The sequence below is a fragment of the Mobula hypostoma genome, chromosome 2 (genome assembly GCF_963921235.1).
Source record: "Mobula hypostoma chromosome 2, sMobHyp1.1, whole genome shotgun sequence".
Lineage (NCBI taxonomy): Eukaryota > Metazoa > Chordata > Chondrichthyes > Myliobatiformes > Myliobatidae > Mobula > Mobula hypostoma.
The window spans coordinates 16666892-16679117 of NC_086098.1; positions in this window are offsets into that span (position 1 = coordinate 16666892).

Genomic DNA, 12226 nt, shown 5'->3' on the forward strand with positions numbered 1-12226 from the left:
GCATCTGCAGATTTCCTCATGTTTGCATTTTTATTCACTAGCGTTTGAATCTTCCCGATATGGCTGATTTTTTGGCTTGTACTTAGGCTCATGTGTTGTTTATTTTGTGCCTATAAGCTGTGTGCCTTGTTGTTTATATCTGTGTTTCTTGTGTTTGTGATTTTAGCTACCTGTTATGGATTGTACAGCACTTTGGTCAACATAGGTTGTTTTTAAATGTGCTTTATAAATAAATTTGACTTGACTTGAACAAAAACAACAGGAATTCTGCAGATGCTGGAAATTCAAGCAACACACATCAAAGTTGCTGGTGAACGCAGCAGGCCAGGCAGCATCTCTAGGAAGAGGTACAGTCGCCGTTTCAGGCCGAGACCCTTCATCCTGACCTGCTGCGTTCACCAGCAACTTTGAAGTGTGTTGCTTGACTTGACTTGACTTAACTAGTTCTAAGGTTAAGGACACGTTTGGTACACCTTTGAGGGCCAAAGGGCCTGTATTATGCAGTAGGTTTTCTATGTTTCTATGTTCTATGTTTCTATTCGACACAAAGACACATTTCACTATTATGTTTCAATGAAAATATGACAAATAAAGCTAAGTTTTCATCCTTAAGTCTTATCACCAAGCTCTCCCTCGATACAATTGATCTGAAACTTGATTGGACCAAAAACATAAACACAGTGATTACAAGGACAGGACGAAATCTAGGTATCCGAGGGCGAATGACTCTGATATCCCAGGGCTGTTTCACCATCCTGCACTGAAAAGTCTGGAGAATTATGGAATACTACTCTCCACTTGTCTGATCAGGTGCATCTTCATCAATATGAAGAATCTCAACACAAGACAGCAGGACAAAGCTCTAGATTGACACATCATTCACTGGGCTAAATATTCGTTCAATCCAGTGTACAAATTGGCTGCAGTGTGCACATCTACTCACACATGCTGTTCAGAATTCATTTTCCAAACTTATGACCTCTGTTATCAAGACAATTGCCTCATGAGAACACTACACTTCATGTTTCATACCATACAGAATTGAAAATGTAACAGAGACCCTGCGACCAACCTCAGATAAGCGTGAAGTGGTTCATTTCGGTAGGTCAAATTTGAAGACAGAATATAATATTAATGGTAAGACTCTTGCAGTGTGGAAGATCAGTGAGATCTTGGGGTCCTTGTCCATAGGACACTCAAAGCTGCTGCGCAGGTTGACTGTGTGGTTAAGAAGGTGTACTGTGTACTGGCCTTCATCAACCATGGGATTGAGTTCAAGAGCCGTGAGGTAATTTTACAGCAATACAAGACTTTAGTTAGACCCCACTTGGAGTACTGTGTTCACTTCTGGTCACCTTATTGCAGAAGGATGTGGATACTATAGAGAGAGTACAGAGAAGATTTACAAGAATGTTGCCTGGATTAGAGATCATGCCTTATCAGAATAGGTTGAGTGAACTTGGCCTTTTCCCCTCGGAGCGATGGAGGCTGAGAGGTGACCTGCTTAAGGTGTATAAGATGATGAGAGGCATTGATCATGTAGATAACCAGAGGCATTTTCCCAGGGCTGAAATGGTTAACACGAGGGAGCATAGTTTTAAGGTGCTTGGAAGTAGGTACAAGGGGGATGTCAGTGATAAGTTTTCACACAGAATGGTGGATGCATGGAATGCAGTGCCAGTGAAGGTGGTAGAGGCAGATACAATAGGGTCTTTTAAGAGACTCTTAAATAGGTACATGGAGCTTCGAAAAATAGATGACTATGCGGTAGGGAAATTCTAATCAGTTTCTAGAGTAGGTTATATCGTCGGCAGAACATTGTGGGCTGAAGGGCCTGTAATGTGTTGTAGATTTCTATGTTTTATGTTTCTATATTTCTCTGTTTCTACTTCATGTAATAGCAATAAGCAAGAGAGTATTCATGATAAATTTTTCTATTTAACTTGAAGCAATTCATGAGTTAGTGCCTTAAAGTTTACAAAATATCAGTGAAGGACAACAAAACAGTTCATGGAAGTATGAACAAGAAGACAGAAAATCGGGACTGGTAGTTTCATTCGCTCAGTGATTTTCAGTGCACTAGGTGGCAGCCTATCCCACATGTGAGCAGCTCTGTTAGAAATTATTCCATCGTTGGCAACACAGACTATGGCCTGAATCCAAACCAACGCATGCATACGTTTACTTCTTTGCCTTTACTTCTGCATGCATGCTGGCTGATTCAACTTTCCCATCGCCTGGAGAATAAAGCATGTCTGCTTTATGATTGTGCCTTTATGAGAGAGCAAAGTTCCTGCGGCACTGTATGGGTTATTAAAAACAAAAAGAATTTCAGTGTTTAGATATATGTGGTGCAGGTGGTAGCTGCTACATATGAATCTGGACTCTACTCTGAACGATTCAGCTACTCAATATTATTTTATTTATTTGGTAATTTGTCTATTTGTTTGATTGTTTATTTATTTATTGTGATACAGCGCGGAATAGATCCTTCTGTGATTTAGAGCCGCACTGCCCGGCAATCCCCTGATTTGACCCTAGCCTAATCAAGGAACGATTTACAATAACCAATTAACTTACCACTCAGTACATCTTTGGACTGTGGGAGGAAACCAGAGCACCGGGAGGAAACCCAAGTGATCAGGAGAGAATGTACAGACTCCTTATAGGCAGTGGCGGGAATTGTACCTGGGCTGCATGTACTGTAAAGCGCTGTGCTATATACTACACTACCGTGCCACCCCAGTAGAGTAAATTCAAGGGTTGCATAACTTATGCTGACTTTATTTTGTTATTTAGAGATGCAGCATAGTAATAGGTCCTTCTGGCCCAATAAGCATGTGGCACCCAATTACACCTATACAACCAATTAACCTTCTAATCTGTCTTTCACCCCCTCCTCTATTCCCCACCCTGACGTTTTACTTCTTCTCATCTGCCTTTTACTTCTCCCTGTGTCCCCTCCTCCTTCCCTTTCTCCAATTGTTCATTCTCCTATCCTATGAGATTATTTCTTCTCCAGCCCTCGACCTTTTCCCACCAACCTGGCTTCACCTATCATCTTCCAGCTAGCCTCTTTCCCCTCCCACACCTTTCTATTCTGGTATTTTCCCCCCTTCCTTCTCAGCCATGAAGATGTGTCTTGGCCCAAATGGACTGTTTACTCTTTTCCATAGATGCTGCCTGACCTGCTGAGTTCCTCCAGCATTTTGTGTGCGTTGCTTTGGATTTCCAGCATCTGCAGACTCTCCCGTGTTTATGTTTGACTACTGACCTGTAAGCCCTTGGAACCTGGGAGGAGACTGGTACACCCACACGGTCTTAAGGAACATGTACAAACTCCTTACAGGCAGCAGCGGGCATTGAACCTAGGTGACTGGCACTGGAGTAGTGTTACTCTAATCGCTACGTTACCATGCCATCTCTTGGGTTGGCCCTCCATTGATTGGGGTTGACCATGGATGTTGTATCTTAGCTATCTACATAAGCCACAGCAGTAAGATATAGAAACCAATACGTTGCCCATGTAACAAGCTTCCTCCCCTCCACACACTTGATGAAACCAAAAGAACGGCAGAGACCGACACAGTTTGGCACCAGCGGCCTCACAGGAGTTGCCAGTCAGCATTGAATTCAACACAGAACTGCCACAGGGACTCCAGCTCCGGATTTTTTCTCAGAGTTTAATCCCGAAGCCTTTCCCATGAGTGGGTATAGCCGCAAAGTTTTGAAATCGGAGTTTTCCTTCTCCAAGATGAGCTACCAACCGCAGTTGGTGACCCCCATCTGCCCGAAGTGACTGGTCTTAAGGTGCCAGTAACCTGCCTTTGAGCTTTCTCCTGTCAATAGAAACGGTACTGCTGGGCTTAATAGCTAAGCCACACTCAAAGGCCAGGAGCTGGACTTGGTTGTCAGAGATGATTTGAGAAGTACACCATTGGGAGGATTTAATAATTGGTGGAAGTTTATTCCCTCCACTCCCTCTCCCAGGCTATGACAACCTCCTGGAACCTCTTGCACCTTCATTATATTGCAAAGAGCTACAAAAAAAGCGACAAAACAGACTTTTAACATCGTAAACCAGTGGGTTGTTGTTATGTCTTCCGCTCGCTGTGAAAATGGGGGACATTTCCCTGTCCCTTGCCAGGGAGAGAGAGAACCTGTTGTTTGTCAAATGTTGGATGAAAGACAAATCCTTTGGGGTAACTTGGTCTGTGTCTTTGCTATTGCTTAGCACGTGCTTGGGCTCGGTGACGGTACCGATATGCGATTTTTTTGCTGATGGGAGGAGGGGGGATCGTTGCTTGCTGCCGCTTACGCATGGGAGGGGGGAGCTGGGGAGGGACTTTGGGGTTCTCACACTTAACTGTCATTCATTCTATGGGGCGCTTCTCTGTTTTCGTGGACGTTTGCGAAGAAAAAGCATTTCAGGATGTATATTGTATATATTTCTCTGACATGAAATGGATCTTTGAACCTTTGAACAACCTCAATACGGTAATTCAAATGAAAAAAATACTAAAGATGCTGAAAATCTCAAGGAAAAAAGAAGAAGGGATTGAAAATACTCAATAGATTAGGCAGCATCTGTGGTAAGAGCAACAGATTAAATGTTTCAGGTCAAAGACACTTTGCCAGATTTTAAAAGGAGTCAAGAGAAGCTTGCAAGGCCATCAGGAGACACTTCCCTCCCCACTCTTCCCTTAGCTTTACGGGCTCCTTCTTTCTCCTTTACAATTCTGACAAAGGGTCACCAACCTGAAATATTGACCTAAATTGTTTCTCAACCAATGTGGCCTGACATGCTGAAACTTTTCAATATTTTCTGTTTTTAGATAGAGTCATAGAATCATAAAACACTACAGCACAGAAGCAGGCCATTTGGCCCATTTAGTCCATGCCAAACTTTTAACCTGCCTAATCCGATTGACCTCACCTGGACCGTAGACCTCCATACCCCTTTCATCCATGTACCTATCCAAACTTAAACATTGGAATCGAACCTGCATCCACCATTTGCACTGGCAGCTCATTCCACGTTCTCACCACCGTCTCAGTGAAGAATTTCCCCCTCATGTTCCCCTTCAACTTTCACCCTTAACCCATGACCTCTAGTTGTAGTCTCACCCAACTTCTGTGAAACAAGCCTGCTCGCATTTACCTTACCTGTATCCCTCCATCAAATCTTCCCTCATTCTGCTAGGCACCAGGGAATAAAGTCCGAACCTGATTAACTTCCCCTGTAACTCAGGTCCTGGCAACACCCTTGTAAGTTTTCCCTGCACTGTTTCAAACTTATTGATATCTTTCCTGTACTTAGGTGACCAGAACTGCACGCAACACTCTAAATTAGGCCTCACTAACATCTTATACAACTTCATCATATGTAACATCTCAACTGTTGGACTCAATACTTTGATTTATGAAGGCCTATATGCCAAAAGCTTTCTTTTCTACCCTGGCTACTTCTGATGGCACTTTCAGGGAATTATGGATCTGTATTCCCAAATCCCTCCGCTCTACCACACTCCTCAGTGCCCTGCTACTCACCATGCAAATCCTACACTGGTTTATCCTCCCAAAGTGTAACACCTCACACTTGTCTGCATTGAATTTCAGCAGCCGTTTTTCAGCACACCTTTCTAGCCGGTCAAGATCCCGCTGCAAGCTCTGATAGTCTTCCTCACTGTCTACTATGCTCCCAGTCTTGGTGCCATTTGCAGATTTGCTGATCAAGTTAACTACATTATCATCTGATCATTGAAGTGTATACATTTACCTATTATCCATTAATTCTCTTTTTACTTATCTACAGTGATCTTATAAAATGAAATGATTAGTTTGATCTTATATCGACGTATTTGCTGCTCAGAATATTTACGGTTGGCAAGTAGCTTTGGTTCTTGAATCTTCGTTCAATGTAGTCCAAGACACAAATGAAGTTCTCTTTCCCAGCTCTAAGATTCAAGATTCAAGGTTGTTTAATGTCATTTCCAGTACCCAAGTGTAAAGGAGAATGAAATAATTGTTTCTCCAGATCCAATGCAGCACAAAAAAAAGGAACACAATGATAAAGTAGCTGTGATGAGGGTTGTAGAGGGTTAGGTCAGTGGGTGGAGGTGTTATTGTTTAGGGAAAGTAGCTGTTTTTGGTATAGTAGTCCTCCTTGTGGGGAATGGGAAAAACACTCCATTAGCAGGCAGTATGGCATTCTTCATGATGTTCCTGGCCTTTTATGGCACCTTTCAGTATATTTGTTCTTGATGATGGGTAGGATGGTGCTGGTGATGCGTTGGGCAGGTTTGACTACCCTCTGTAGAGCCTTCCTGTCTGCCACAGTACCGCGCAGTGATGTAGCATGTTATGATGCTCTCTACTGCAGATCTGTAGAAGAACGTGAGTATAGATGTGAATAGTCCAGATGCCTTCAGCCTCCTCTGAAAGTACAGGCATTGGTGATCTTTCTTGATTGTGTAGGATGTGTTCTGGGACCATGAGATGTTGTGCGACATGTGTACTCCCAACAGTTTCCATCGCTGTGCTGCTGATGTGGAGAGGTATGAGTGCTGTAGGTTTTCCTAGCTTGCTTGCGACCCTTTACGCCACTGACACTTAGGGCAGCAATGAAGGTCCTCCGTCTCTGGTGGTGTTCAGGGCTTCCTTCATCATGTTAGGAGCTTCCTCTCGGATTTCACTACTGTCAGTCATGCAAGTCCTGGGTGGAGACTCAGGAATACCATCACACACAGATGCAGAAGTATTCTTCATTGTGGTTTACATAGCAATTTTATTTTACTGGTCTAGATTGTTTGCCCTGAGTTGAAACCCTGAACCCGGAGGACTGGTGGACAGCATGTTAATTTGTCCTCTACCCTTTGACCTGTTTGGCATGGGTGATCCTACCAAGAGCCAAAGCATAACGCTCTGACTCCAACTAATCTAGCTCTCTGGTGCATCTTTGAGGCACGCAAGCCTCCAAGCCACGACAAAGTTGTGATCCATTTAGAGGAGGTTCTACTGAAGTTGAAACCCATCTCCTTTGTCTTCTTGACATTATGTAAGAGGTTATTTGCCTGGCACAAGGCCTCAGGCTCTTCCATTTCCTCTCTGTAGGCCATCTCATTGTTGGCAATAAGCCTCACCACAGTTGTGTCATCAACAAATCTGACTTTTGGCAAGGTTGACAAAATGAACAATCATATCTGATTACAATGATAATTGGAATACTGCTTATGTGCAACAAGAGTATTGAAAAAGTATAAGCAAAAATAATGGAAATACTCAGCTAGTCAGGTAGTATACCAGGAAAGATACAACAGACATTCTGACGAAAGGCCTTTGGCCTGAAATCCTGTTTCTCTTCCCATCGATGCTATGCGACTGGCTGAGTACTTCCAGCTTTTTCAATTTCTTTTTCAGATTTCTATTATCTGCAATATTTTGCTATTCATTTATTTGAAAAGTGCTTTCTTTATGAGGCACCTGGGCCTGGCTTTCCTGAAAATAGATATAAGTAGCATTGGCTTCCTCAAGCAAAGCTGCACCTTAAAAGAAATTCATCACTAAGGGTCCTACACTATGCTTACCTCCCTCTTAATTTTCTACTTTATTCTCATCATCATAGCACTGCTTTGCTTGTCTAACTCAAATACCCTGCATTTACCTATTAGGAATTTTGGTAGTAGACAGGCCCTCACTGAAGGACCATCCAGTTAGATGGTGGAACATATGGTCACCATGGCCACTCCGGGTCAAACCAAAGCTGTAATTGTTTCCTCCTAACATCTTTTTTTTAATAAGGCACTGTTACACACTAAGAACATGAAGTACTGCAGGTTCTACCCATCAGCAAATTGGTTAGTAGTGGACTTGTTGCAGACAGTGTTGTTGCCTGCTACTGGAAGGCATCGGAGTTGGTGCGTGGAAGTGGCGTACAGTCTAACAAATAGTGCGAGTGATTGTTTTGGGTGTTTTTATTGTAATTGTAAGACCCTGTGGGTATCGGTACTTAGAAAAACCCAAGTCCTGTTCACTAATTCATTGGTGAGGCTGGCGGTGGAGGAGCTGCGTGGCCGCGGTTGTAGCACAGACCAGGCCCTCATGCCGTAGGGTTGCTTGTTGCAGCCACTTAGGCGAGGAGACACTGGAGGTGTGTGGCACGGCAGGTATCCATGCAGGGTTGGGGGCTGGACCTTCATCAGTGTTCACTCAGTGGAAGACAAGCTGGATTGTGTTTGAGGCTGCACTCGTGCATGATGATTAGACTGCTATGGGCTTGTTCTTCCCAACAGCATCCAATACACCATCACTCCAAAGGCCATGACACTCAGGGACTTGGGCTATATTATCCTTTGTGTGATTGCATGCTTACTTACTTACTTACTGCCTGTTACACCGCTGGTGTTTAGGGCAGCAATGATGGTCCTCCATCTCTGGCGGTGTTCGAGGCTTCCTTCATTGTGCCAGTAGCTTACCCTCAGTTTCTGCTACTGTTATCCATGAAAGTCCCAGGTGGAGACTCAGGACTACTGTCACACTCAGATGTAGAAGGATCAAATTCGAGTTTAAATACCATTCAACCACGCATGCATACAGGTGAATGAGACAGCATTCCTCTGGGGCCAAGATGCAAAAGGTACACAGCACATTCAAAACAGCAATCAGAGAAACATAGATGCAAAAAAAACACATACAGAGTCTAAGACCCTGAGTGACATGTCCCACAAATTGATAGTCTGATTCACAGCAATCCAGCCTACTATTCCTCTGATTGAAAACTGGAGGACAGCACTGACAGGAGAGGCCAGACCCCATATGAGCACAGATGCCACACTAGACCACGTCTGGTGTCTCCTCATCTAGACAGCAGCAGCATGCAAGCCTGCGGCTTAAGGCCTAGTCCTCACTACAACTGAGGCTGCACTGCTCTCATGCCACCTGTCTCACTACCAAACAATGGAAACAAGTCTACGACACCTTACAACAGGGTCTTGCGATAGCAAAAGAAACATCCAAGACTATACCCCACGGTTTCACTGCACATTGTCTTCGTGCACCAATTCTGGGGCCTTCGAGTAGCAGGCAGCTACATCATCTGACGCACCAGCTGACTCTTTTGTGACACCCCAGCTGGTTACTCTGATCAACAAGCAGCTCACTAATGCCGTAGGCCTGCTGTATCTGAAGTTCTTGGAGTCCAGTATAACCTTGTGATCATAGAAAGCACATTTGGCAAAGAAAACATCACCTTTGGTTGGCCCCCAAGGGGCTGCTGTATCCAAACATGCCACCATCCTACTAGAAGATATCTTCTTCGTTACTGTTTCTGTAACAGTTTTGTTTAACCAGTCAAGGTTGTTAGCCCTGAGTTGACCCCTGAATCTGAAGGACAGGTGAACCACTCTAAGCCTGGCCTCTACCACTTTGACCTGTTTAGCATGGGTGACCTGACAAAGAGCCAAAGCATAAAGCCCTGATTCCAGCCAACATATTTCTTTGGGTCTTTGACCACAACAAAGGTGTGATTCTCTTGGAAGGACTGTATGTTTGTTGCCATCATAAATGTGCTAGATGTGCCTTGTGTGTGGCTGTTGGTACTGTGTTTCGCACCTTGGGCCCAGAGCAATGTTGTATTGTTTGGCTGTATTCATGGGTATTCACGTATGATTGAATGACAATTAATTTTGAATTTGAGATGTGTCCACAATTACATTTACCAATGAAGTTTAAATAATTCGGCTGGCTTCAACAGATACACCAAATGTAGTTCATGCAATTACTTCTACTGTTTTCAAGATATATTGATTTCTCTTCAATCATGAAGTGTTGTTGAAGTGGGTTATAAAGAAAACATAGCTTTATTTTAAATGACCAATGGTGGCAACGTAATGCAAGAAACTGCAGAGTGTTGTAAACACTGTTCAGTCCATCAGATGAACCAGCCTCTTGTCCAACAGCTCTGGCTGCACTTCCCATTACTTCCAGAAAGCAGCTAAAGATCCCTCCCAACCCAGTCATTTCTCTTCTCTGCTCTCCGAACTGGGCAAAAGATACAAAAAACTTGAGCATGCACACCACAGCCTCTATCCCACTGTTAAAAGATTATTAAACAGACCTCTTACATGCTAAGAATGAACTCCTGATCAGCTAATCTACCTTGTCATGGCCCTTGCACTTTGTTTGTCTACCTACACTTTCTCTGTAACTGTAACACTGTATGTGTTTTTTTTTCCTTTTGTACTAGCCCAATGTAGAGTAATTATGCATAGAAGACCTGTACGTCAGCACATGTGATAATAATAAGCCATTTACCTTTACGATCCAAGTTGTTTGCTGCAGCATTACTGGAGAATATTTACATCATTTATTATTATATTGTAATTTGTCCTTTACTGTGCCATTTGTCTTGTTTATTAATTGTTGTACTGTCTTGCACTGTTTTGTGCATTTTATGTAGTCCCGTGTAGGTCTGAAGTCTTATATAGTTTTGTGTTGTTTCATGTAGCACCGTGGTCCTGGAGGAACGTTGTTTCGTTTTACTGTGTACTGTACCAGCAGTTATGGTTGAAATGACAATAAAAGCGACTTGAACTTGAATTCTTTGGAAATTGTAATGAACTCTTCAGGCTTGTGTGGGAAGACAGAGAGCGTTGGGCTCCAAGGTTATTAACGCACCTGAATTGGTTAGTCGTTGTTTAGCAAAATTCATTCTGTGTGTTTTTACTTGACGACTCACTCTGTGTAATGTTGAAAGAGGAACAATCCTTCCTTGGGTGTTTACCGTCACATTTTCCCTATTTCTATGATCAGACCTCCATTTACAAACTCGGGTGACTGAGTAGCAGTAAACAGTTGCAGCCTGTCCTCACCTTATGTGTGCTTGACTGATATGAAGCTCACTCATAGGAGTGAGCATGGACATACAGTGGGATGGACTCTTTGGCTTTTCTGAGGCTCAGGCATCCTTCTGCCACCTGAGAACTTGGACTGCAGCTGCATTTCTGATTTGAAAACTGTTCAAGCTCACAGGAACAGAACACTGCCATAACCTAAGAATGACATGCAGTTCATTCCATTAGATTTTGAGACACTAATCTCTTCATTTATTGACCCAACCCCATGTTCTTCTGTGGTGACGTCTTTACCCACTGGGGTAGCACGGTAGTATAGCAGTTAGCACATTTTACAGTACAGGTTAATTTGTATGTCGATTCAGTGTTGAGGAAGGCAAATGCAATGCTCATTCATTTCAAGAGGACTAGAATATTAAAGCAAGGATGTAATGTTGAGGCTTAATAAAGCACTGTTCAGGCCTCACTTGGAGTATTGTGAGCAGTTTTGGGTTCCTTCCCTTAGAAAAAATGTGTTGACATTGGTGAGTGTTCAAAGGAGGTTCACAAAGATGATTCCAGCATTGAACTGCTTGCAATATGAGGAGCCATTTGATGTCTCTTGGCCTGTACTCACTAGAATTCAGAAGAATCATGGGTGACCTGATTAAGGCTTATCAAATGGTGAAAGCCTTTGATAGAGTGAATGTGGAGAGGATGTTTTCTGTGGCGGGGGAGTCTGGGACCTGAAGACACAGCTTCAGAGCAGAGGGGCATCATTTTATAATGTAGACGAGGAGTAATTTCTTTAGCCAGAGAGTGGTGAATTTGTGGAATTTGTTGCCACAGGTATCTGTAGAGGACAAATATTTATGGATATTTAAGGCAGAGGTTGATAGATCCCTGATTGGTCAGGGCATGAAGGGATACGAGGAGAAGGCAGGAGATTGGGGCTCAGAGGAAAATGGATCAGCCATGATGAAATGGTGGAGCAGATACGATGGGCCAAATGGCCTACTTCTGCTCCTATGCTCCTATGGTCTTATGGAGCCAGGTTCAATTCCCATGGCTGGCTGTAAGGAGTTTGTACATTCTCCCTATGACCCCGTGGATTTCCTTTGGATACTGTAGTTTCCTCCCACAGTCCAAAGATGTACTAGTTGGTAGGTTAATTGGTCAATATAAATTAGGCTAGGATTAAATTGGGGGATTACTGAGTGTCATGGCTCAAAGGGCTGTATTCCATGCTGTATCTCAATACATGTAAATAATTTCTTTTAAAAAAAGGAAATAAGAAGCAATTTTGAAAAGGAGTGCATTATATAACAACCCTCGTAAGAAGGTTCTTTCCATCCCAAGCTGCAACATGATACCAGCCAGTAGACCTATAAGTTAAA